The sequence below is a fragment of the Panthera tigris genome, chromosome B4 (assembly GCF_018350195.1).
Source record: "Panthera tigris isolate Pti1 chromosome B4, P.tigris_Pti1_mat1.1, whole genome shotgun sequence".
In the NCBI taxonomy this organism is placed as follows: Eukaryota; Metazoa; Chordata; class Mammalia; order Carnivora; family Felidae; genus Panthera; species Panthera tigris.
In genome coordinates, this window is record NC_056666.1 from 7,699,355 (window position 1) to 7,710,338 (window position 10,984).

Consider the following 10,984-nt stretch of genomic DNA (forward strand, 5'->3'; position numbering starts at 1 on the left):
CAACCTTCCAATGACGACTTCTGTCTTAGTTCATATCGTGGGTTTTCAATCTCTGCCCTCGGGCCTGAGGCTGGCGGATCACACCCCGTTCTTTCCTGTTCCTCCTGTGTAGCTATCATCAAAGAAGTTGACGTGTGTCCCTGTAACAGCAGGACAATATGGAGACACCCAGGCTGTGGTTACAAGGAGACTCAGACAGGTTCGATGGCCGTTGTTCTTTTGTTTGCTTGCTTGAGAGGGAAGTGGAGGATGGAGTTAGTGAGTGGGTGGCCAGTCTTTGGCCATATTTTTGCTTGTAGGGAAGACCGAATCCCATTCCTGGGATCGAACTCAGAGAATAGATTTTTTTTTCCTCTTTGGTTTGTTATTGAGGTTGTTAGCTGACGTACACCAGGGCATCTCTTTGTGATGGGAACCGTGGGCACGTTAAAGGCAAAGCCAGCCTTGATATTTTGGTGCTTCCACAAAGGATGGCAAGAGACACTCTAGACATACACTGTCCAGGACAGCACGGTACAGCCCGGGGGGCTAGTTCTATGTGGTCAGTCGGAATGGACACGTGTTGGGTGGGTGTACTTCGCCCGAGATCTCGTAGACTTCGTATTGGCTCAGTTACGGCTCAATTACTTTTATATTTATTGCATCTTGAAATGATACTATATTATGTTAAATGAAATGTGCTATGAAAACTAATGCCATATATATATATATATATATATATATATTTTACTTTTTAACTGTGACGACTTAGAAAATTCAAAATTATACACGTTGTCCACATTGGTGACTTACGTTATGTTTCTACTGGGCAGTGCTGCTCTCCACCAAGCCACCTGATGCAGCAGCTTAGTGTTTTCAGTTAGCAATCTTAGAACACTGAACAAGTGCTAAAGGGCACTTCTTGACACAACGGCACGTCAGAACATTATTCGTATTCTTGTAGCTTGAGAGGAACAAAAGGACTTACTCCAAGGACTTCCTTGGTGAAACTGCTTCACGTTTTCCAGATGTCACCTGTGGAATATGCACATAATCCCAAAGACTGTTTTGGTTTTTTTTTAATTGAAATTCTGGAGGCAACATAGTTCTGTCTTGTGAAGATAGGAGTTGTATCTGACACACACAATGCCATCAGTTCCCCGGTAAGAGAATTAGGGGCAATAATTAGACAACTTGAATTGAGGCTGCATGTGTGTGTGTGTGTTTGTGTGTGTGTGTGTGTGTGTGTGGGGTGAACATAGGCATTTGTGGGCATTTCTTGTAAATCTTCCACAAATCAAAAAATCAGGGGATTTCTCCATTAAGGTGTTAGTGGTAAAAGGGATTTTGAAAAGTGACACAAAATGGGATAACTAAGGACGCATTTGAAAGTTTAGAATCAGTGGTCGGGTAATGTAAATTAGCCTGCCATCTGCATAGGTTGCATTATATATATTATATATATATATATATAATATATAATATTATATATTATATATATAATATACATATTATATATATTATATATAATTTTATATATATATAATTTTTATATTTTATATATATAATTTTATATATTTTAAATTAACGTTTGGTTGTCAGTATTGAACAGAAGTTGAGCAACGAACGAGAACCATCTTTTTAAATTTGGTACAATTAATATGTATTGCCTATATTTGGAAGGCCAATCAAGCTGATGATGGTTGGTCCATACGATGAGCAAGAATGTGGCAGATACGATGGCAATTTTAGGTGATTTTAGACTTCATTGTCCAAGATTCTTTGCATGTTCTAAAGCAGGGAACAAACTAGCTAAGACCTTATGTTCCGCATCATTGAAATGCTCATGAAATGCCATGAGCTGTGTCACACAGCTCAATTATATCCCATAGAACTTCAGGAAGTTTGTAATTATAAACACCCAAAGTGTTCATTACAAACGCTCCAAAACAATTTTTGCCCTGTACCTGTTGTAGAGTTTGAATAGGGACCGTTTTTCAAAACTCCTCTGCATGTTTTAAATGCAAGTTTTGTTGACTGTTCTGGAGGCGCTTAAAACCTTAAAGTAACACATAGATAGCAAAAAGACAAGCAAAAAGGAGAAAACATATGCAGCATAAAAGTATAACAAACTGAACAAGACACAGGCTTTGGCAGTTGTAAGTTCTAATTACAGTTTGATGGTAGGTGAGCAGTTTGGTTCTCTTACCTGTGAAAGGTTGGTAAACTCTCTTATCTAGTTCCTGGGACTTTGGGGAAGGAGAATAAAGCCCCCAAATATCAAAGCGCTTGGCACAAATAAACGTTCTATATAAACCAGCAGAAAAGCAGCGTCTGCTGAAATGAGAAGTTTCCACCTCTGGTTAATGCTCCAGTGAGATGTGAGTTATGGTCAGTGGATGACAAGCAAGGGAGTTTATTAAAGAGAGTCCATAACTCTCTGCTTCTGAGTTGGTAAAATTCTGAGAGAGCTTAGAGAGTAGGTAATCTACTTCAATTTCACTAGAATTAGTTGACACAGACCCGTCCTTGTCCTTACCCCAGATGATATGCAAGGACCACTAGATAGTTAATTTGCAAATATAAATACATCAACAATAATGATAGGTATGTCTCAAGACCCCAAATCCCAATCTATCCAGTAACACAAGATCCCGGCATATTGCAATATGGCCAGAATGGAGACTGGAGAAATGTTGCCGACAGAAGATGATACACCGTGTTTGTGCTTTCCATGGAATTCTTATGGGTAAATCCTGCAAGACAGCCAGGGGGAGAGCTGACGTGCAACCACACGATTAAACTGAATTCCTACCGTGGCCTGGCACTGGGCAAAAATTGTGGGCAGTCCTCATCTAGTGGGGGAGTCACAGCGTAAAGCTACTAAAAAGTACAAGATAGCATGTCATTAAATATAAACTTGGGTGGTAAAAGTCAGATAATGTGATCAAGAAAATGGAGAGAGTGTTACAGGCAGAGGAGCTGGAGATTGAGTTCAGTTGGCAGGGACAGAGATTGTGTTGTGGCAAACGGCAAGATAGACTTTGCGGAGGTGAGTGTGGTCTGCATCCTGAAGGGGTCCAGAAGCTATAGAATTTGGGGATTGTCCTGTTAGTATGGGGAAGCCACCAGAAAATTAAGCAGAGGACGGATGTGATTGGATTTGCAGTTTGCAGTTTACAATGGCCACGTGCCCACGGGATGGTTGATAGGTGGCAGGTAGGTAGGAAACCCATCAATTGGACATTGCAATGAGTGAAGTGAGAAAATGAATGGAGAGTATGACACTTTTGAGATACAGAGAATGAATACAGAGCTTTGTGAGCTCTTCTGAAAGCAGAAAACTCAGGTCTTGAGGGGTGCTTAAAATGGGGCATTAGTGAGATCAGGAAGCCAGAATGACTCTCTGAGATTTCTGTATCGGGCACGTTGGTGGATATAAGAGAAGCACATTTACAGGAGGGCAGAGGGATGATGGTTTCCATCGGGAACTTGTTGGGCTTGAGGTGCTTGTAGGACAGCCAGGGTTGCCAATCTAATAGAAGAGTGAATAAGAGAGATGTGGGAATGTCTAGTCACCTACCACTCAACACCCCATCGAATCCATTGCATTTAGCATGATAAGAGATGCCTGAAACCTTCACACACTGCTGGTGGGAACGTAAAATGGTGCAACTGTTTTGGAAAAACGTTTGAAAAATGTTAAACAGAGTTGCCAGGCGACCCAGAAATTCCTCTCCTACGTGTTGTGAAAGGAAATATATTCATGAAATAAAAAAACACACGTTCATGCAAAATCTTATACCTGAATGGTCACAGCAGCATAACTGATAATAGTGAAAAAAGTGGCCACAACCCAAATTTCTGTTAATATGAACAAGCAAAATTTGTATCTATTCCCTTGTATCCATACAAGGGAATTTTATTCAGCAGGAAAGGGGAATGAAGTAGTCGTGAAGGCTACGATATGGACGGACCCTGGAAACCTTACACTGCAGGAAAGAAGCCAAGAAACGAAAGGCAGATACAATATTATTCCACTTACATGAAATGTCCAGAACAGGCAAATCCATAGGACAGAAAGCAGATTAGTGGTTACCAGGTGTTGAGGGGGGTGAGGCAGGTGGAGGAAATGGAAAGTGACTGCTACGAGGGTACACGTTTTTGGTGATGTTAAAAATGCCCCAAAATGGACTGTGGTGCTGGTTGTGCAACTCTGTGAAGAGCCTAAAATCCACTACGTTGAGTGCTTTAAAGTGTGAATTTCATGGCATGGATTAGATCTCAGTAGAGCAATTGAAAACAGAAGGCTGTCACTGTCCAGGTAGGTGAGTTCTTCTTCTCCCGCTGGACCACAGAACACATGGTTCCCATGCGGGCAACATGACACACTAAGCCCATCGACCGACCTTTCAGCAACAATATCTGGAAATGCCAAATAAAATACAGCAAACCTTTTTTGAAGATGTCAGCTGAACTCACCAGAAAGACAGGGATGGCCTAGATTTTAGAACTACAAGTGCTCTTTGAGCAGGTGAGAGACTGGGAGAAGAGGAGGGTGGTACCAACACTAGCTGCAGGGCTGGGTTTTACCGCTGATGCCTAAATGGCAGATAAGACCGCCTGAAGAAGGCGCTATAATGGAAGCCCGGCTTGGATCCAGATGTCTGAAGGGCTATGCACAGAGCAAAAGGGGACTGGAAAAAAACCTGCTCACAAATGTAAGGAGACAAAATCAATCGTATTTCGTGTTGGTCTCAAGGCAGAGCCAAGTGTTCTTATAAAAAATCAGAATACCAGTCTTGTTCCTTAGGTAGGGTTGGAAGTTAAATTGCTAGCTGAGAAATTAACATAAAATCAGTCCAAGGTCAGTGCTGTTCCTGGGACGTTGGCGAGAATCAAAGTCAAAGCCCCTCTAGGGAGGCCTTCTCCCGTCCAGGCGCTTGGGACCGAAAATCCTACGGAAGATGAGCTTGCAATCAAACGCTGAAACAGACACAAAGAACAAACTCAGTGCAATCAACAATCTATACATTCAACAACCAAGACTATTACCTCTTTACCCCCAGAACTTGACAAAGTAAAATCAAATCTGAAAGAAACTAAAAAATACAAGTAAAGAGATGAGTTATTGGATAAGTCAATGACATAAAATAGAAGCATATGTGTTAACATAGATAGGTCTTAAAAACAGTGCTGAATTAAACACACACACACACACACACACACACACACACACACAAGACGAATGTGATCTCTCAAGCACAATACCATTTACGTGTAGAAGGGAAGAATGGGCGTGGGAATTGGGATACAAAAATAGCAAAATAGAATAGTAACGTGCTCCTATAAGGATGGGGGAGGACAGCAGCCATGACCTCAGGTACTCCAGCACAACAGGACTCACACAGGCTGGAGAACCAGATGCCCTCTATTTACATATTGGTGCTGCCACCTCATTGATTGGGTCATGGTTGGCTGGGCGGCTTCTTATTCCCCACGTGCCTCAGTTTCCCCACTTTTGAGTGACGCTTGGTCATAGTACCTACCTCATAGGAGTGTGGAGAAAACACGTAGCACCTGCCCTATGCCTTGGCCCTGGCAGTGGCTTCAAGGACTTGAAGATGCTGGACAGCCCTCAGCTGTCGGCCCCCTTGGGGAGTCGCATTGCCAGAAGACGGCTGTCTCATCCTAAGTCACCCTCCCTTTCTGGGTGGCGGGCACCCTGGATGTGACATTGCGATATTGCAGAGGCCGTACTGGCTGTCCTGCTGGAGACGCCTCTGAAGGAGCAGCTTTTCTCTGCTCTTCCCGCCAGGAGAGAGAAAAGAAGACAAAGAAGCAAAAGGAAAGACAAGTCCCCAAGAAGAGATGCGGGCTTGAAAAAGAACGCAATAGAACTTTCGCCGTGAAAAATATATATAATTGTGGAAGTTAATACCCAATAGGCAAATCGACTGTGACTTAGACGCAGCTGAAGAAAGAAATTAACTGGAAGGGAATAAATTATGAATGAATTACCCAGAATATAGCAGAGAGAGTTAGAAAATCTGAAGAAGTGAGGAGACACGAGAACAGAAAAAAACTCTGGTGTAGGTCTGGAAGAATTGGTGTTCTAAGGAAAGCGCAGAGAAGGGGAAGAGGAGATATTAAAAAAAAAGATAATGGTTGATAACTTTTCAAAAGTGATGCGAGGTACAAATATTTAGAATGAAGACCCACATCAAGTCCCAAAAGGAGACATAAAATGCCTCCTGGCCATCTCATGGTTAAGCTGCAGAACACCAAAAAAAAATAATAATAAATAAATAAAATAAACCAAAACCAGAAAAACCAAAAAAACTTAAAAGCAATTTTGGGGAACAGGCTTATCTAGAAAAAGGAACAATTATACTGGCAGCAGACATCTCAAAAATAACAGCCCGGGAAACAGCCGAGTGACCTCTCCACGCCGAGGGAAAATCACAGCCAGTTGCAAAGTCCCTGTCCGGTTCCTCCACCGTTCGAGAGTAGAGGAAAATGAAGACTTTGCTAGACCGAGAGACTACTTGCATGCCTCGCCTGCAAGACCTATTAAGAATTATTTTGTGAAGAAATGTAACTGAGAGAATTGTTACGAGCTGTCCTGCAAGAAGTAATTTTGATCCGACAAAATGGTCGTCATCCGGGCAAATGTAAGCATTGACGATAAAAGCAATACCGATAACAATAATACCACGAGAAAGCAACAGTGACGGCAGCAATACCAACCATAATGTCTGATTTCAGGTGGCTAAAAATAAAATTAAATAAAAGGGCGAATAGACCCTTGTGAAAAAGGAGAGAAGCCAGAAGCAGTATTTCCCACCTGTTCTTTGTAGAATAAATCTCACCTGCCAGTCAGCCTGCTGTTAGAAATCATAACTTTAACAAGGAAAAAGACCCTCTTACTGTACATACTGGATTTTTTTTCAGCAAGTATGAGTTAGAAGGGCTTCATTTGGGGGCGCCTGCATGGTTCAGTCGGTTAAGTGTCCGACTTTGGCTCAGGTCATGATCTCAAGGTCTGTGAGTTCCAGCCCCGCGTCGGGCTCTGTGCTGACAGCTCAGGGCCTGGAGCCCGCTTCGGAGTCTGGGTCTCCCTCTCTCTCTGCCTCTCCCCAGCTTGCATTCTGTCTCTTTCCTTCTCCCAAATACACGTTAAAAATAAATTTAAAAAAAGAAAAGAAGGGCTGAATTCAGATGGAAAAATGTTGGTTGTTCCTCTACCATTGACTAAATGAATCGTTAGAAACTTCATCTTCTTTTCTGAAGTCGGGCTGTACGACGAAAGAGAAATAAAGATGCTACCTGTGCCCTCAGGTCTCGGTTTCCTGACCTGCACTTCAAAGTCTCAGGAGCTGTACCGTAGATCTTTAATGACTGTATCATTTGTTCCTACATGAGTCAGTCAAAGTGGGTAGTGATCACTGTCTGATGACTGCTGGCAGGCTTTCAGTCTCAGCTTGCATACATGCTCCAGGAAGACGGCAAAGCGCCCACTTTGCTTCATCAGACTCTGCCTATTCACCTCCCTACCTACGGAGCAGGGAGTTCCCACCTGCGGTTTTGCTTCCCCCCCTCCCTGGGATACTAACATCCTTTTTCATAACTGCTGACACCTATGGAGCTGGGTGTTCAATGGAACAGGGACTGAATGGCATTTCTTCAGTGTGTCCTATTACCCAGAAGAAGAGACAGGATGGGGGCGCCGGCTCAGTCGGTTAAGCATCCGACTCTTGGTTTCTGCTCAGGTCATGATCTCAGGGTTCATGGGCTCTTGAGCTGACGGCGGGACCCTGCTTGCACTTCTCTCTCCCTCTCTCTCTGCACCTCCCCTGCTTGCTCTCTCTCTCTCTCTCAAAATAGGTAAATAAACATTAAAAGAGAGAGAGAGACAGATAGCATGGCACTTTAGGAAGGTCATGGGCAAAGGATCAGACAACCAGGGTTTGGTTCCATTCTTTTACTGTAGAGAAATGAGAAATCTGTATCATTTTGAGATACGATCTCAAGTCTTGAAAGAAACTTCAGGCTTTCTGGGTTCTTCTACCACAGGCTATGCCCATTCTTTGTCTTTCTGCGTCCTCCTAAACTCACACAGGGCACACACGTGTTCCTTTGCCCCGAGCCACACATTAGTAGGAATGTTTGCTAAGCGTTGATGTATGTAAAATGTTTTATCAACTGTAAAGTTGTATGTATATAGATTTATCTGAAAGTCTTCATCATTCATATTAATCACAGGGAATAGTTTTTTTTCTTCCTTTTGGCCGTGTTATATATTCTCCTGCACCCCTACCTAATGGCACTCCTTGCTTCTCCCCTTGAAAATGGTTGCTTTCTGGCCTTCTTTCTAGGATTTGTTCCCCCTCTTGTCTAAGAAGCCTTCATTGTAGTTAATAATCTGGAGTGATGAAAGGCACTATTTGAGGCCTTTTACCTACCTGCCCCGTTTAGCAGAAGATGAGCTCGTAATAAATAGAATGGTTTGATCACCTCAGGCAGAAAACACAGGACATTCCCTGTCTCTGCAGGCCACTGCATGGGTCCCCAGCATCTCTGTTTGTGTCCTAACTGAACTCACAATTCTTTTCTAAGTAGGCTCCATGCCCAATGTGGGGCGTGAAGGCGCGACTCTGAGATCAAGAGTCACATTCTCTACTGACTGCACCAGCCAGGCACCCCTGAAGTCACCGCTTTTGAGGAATGCCCAAGGACACTCCTGGAATCTTATTTGTCTTATCCCATAGCAACGAAGCTCTGGGGAGAAATTTCAGGTTGCTGGAGGCCTCGGGATGTGGCCACGAATACCTGTCGCACCGATTCATAAAGCAAATGTGTTCCCCTTTGTGACTTGAATGAGGACAGGGCAGACTTTTACTCTGAACAAAGAAATGATTCGTGTCCATAAAATAAATAGCAGTTTATGCATTCATCAAGGGTTAGTGCGTGATCTAGGGAAGATTGAATTTAAAACACACAAAACGGGCTTTTTTTCTGTCTGAAAAGTAATTGCTATTACATGTAGAGAATTTGGAATGCACAGAAAACCATAAGGACAAAAATAAAAAGATGCAAACCCCCAACACCTGCCCCGAAGGCAATAGAAACTTTAGCGGTAGGAATTGTGAATTTCAGGTCAGGGGTCATGTGGTCATCTAGGTGACCAAGAGGAGGTGCCAGTCCATGCAGCCTGGCCACACAGCTGTGCTCTCAATCCCTTGCTACCGGCAATAATCTCCGACACGTGCATTGTGAGAACCGAGAGCAATCGTAATGCTAATATCAAAGTTATAATGATGCCTTAGATTTACTGAGCTCTTACCCTGGGCCAGGCATGCTACGTGCGTCAACTTCGTCAACCCCACGACAAGTCTTGTGGTACCCCACAGGTACATAGTGTCGTCAGCCCCACTTTTAAGATAAGGGTGCTGGGGCTTAGAGAGGGGGCACACTTGCTCAAAATCGAGTTTACGCAGCTACTGATTAGGGAAGCAGGGACGAAAACAGACCTTTGACCAGCCTCTTTACTCTTGGGAACCTTGACGATCATTTACTGCTTTCCTGAGCTCCTGGAGCTGGAAGGGATCTCAGCGGTCACCTTTTCACAAGTGTTTATTTCATGGAAGGGACAATCAAGAATCAGAGCTATGGAACAATTGGCTGAAGGAAATAGAATCAGTTAATGCCCATGGTCAGTGCCCTGGCATCCTGGCCACAGCATGGTATTCACGGAATTGAGGTGGGTTCCAGCTGGGGGAAGGGTGTTTCTGAGCACTGGGCAGTTTCTTTCAGGGGCACTATTTTCTACTAGTCCCTAAACATCATTCCCTATATCATTTTCTCTGGTCATCCTGGATGACGCACACAAACGTTCTGCTATTTCACTTACTTTTTTCACGTGGTAACAATTCACCCAGGAAGAGTGCAGTTCTAGACTCCGCGACGATAAGATCCAATTCTGAGAAACTGAAGGCAGCATCTGAAAGCCAAAACTCCAATCCCACATGAGTCACGAGATGGACTCCTGACGGTCCAGTTGCGAATGCTAACGTACTGGGCATGGGCAGGAACGTATCAACTACAAGAGAAACTGGCCTGAAAACCACATCCCTAACCATGAGGAGGAAACCTTTTTTTAGCGATAACTAGATAAAAGACAGCAAGCACTTTAACCTTAGCTCTGGTGAGAGAGATCCAGGTGAAGGGTCTTCATTATCTGCATGACTACGGAATTCTTCTATTTTCTATCCATTTTTCAATCAACAGAAGCTCCTCGTTTTGAAGAGCAGAGTAAGACACAAAGGCAAAGGAACCAGGCAGTAAGGGAAAAATTTAAGGTCACAAGGTGAACCAGTCTCAGAAGCCAAGAAAAGAATTCCAAAGGAATCATCTGCAAGAAACAATGGATTCTGTCTTCTCCAATGTTCCGAATGGGCAAGCCCATGTTGGGCAATCTCACTGCTTTCTTCTTGAACTCCTTGTTCTCTGTCTCTGTGTCTCACCCTTTTACCTCTTACACAACATATTTCTTTAACCTCATACTTGCATTGAAGAGTAGGGGAAAGGCCCACAAAATGTATGGCTCAAAACCTTGCCACTAGAGTATCAGAAGGATGGCCAAATATTCCCACTGGCTGGGCATCCCATCCAGTGGGCATTGCTTAACGCAGCAGTTGTATTTCCTGAATACACCGTGCAAGCACAGCCTTCTCTTCGCATCTAAACAAGCCTTTAAAGAGTGTCCCCAGGTTTTCCTGTGTTCTGGAATTTCTTGCCTCACTGTGTCACTTTTTAGAAGTGACAAAAAAAAGCACCTGTTCTCTTACGGGCTTTACGTGTGTTTCTAATTAGACCTGTGTGTTTGGAGGCATTTCAGGAGCAGTTAGACTTTTTTAGTTAGACTTTTTTTTTTTTCTTTCAAATGTAGAGAAAGAAACATCCCTGATTAGTTCACTTCTTGTGTAAGGCTTTGTTTGCAAGG

At 43.3% G+C, this 10,984-nt stretch overlaps 1 long non-coding RNA gene across 1 annotated transcript; it reads right to left on the minus strand.

Annotated features, from left to right (window-relative positions):
- Positions 1 to 4,740: 4,740 nt before the first annotated feature.
- On the minus strand, positions 4,741 to 10,292 carry LOC122240560. Its single transcript, XR_006220340.1, has 3 exons — positions 10,177 to 10,292; positions 9,893 to 10,081; positions 4,741 to 4,965 (listed from the first exon to the last, which is right to left on the minus strand). It is a non-coding gene; the product is annotated as an uncharacterized LOC122240560 (long non-coding RNA).
- Between the last annotated feature and the right edge of the window lie 692 nt (positions 10,293 to 10,984).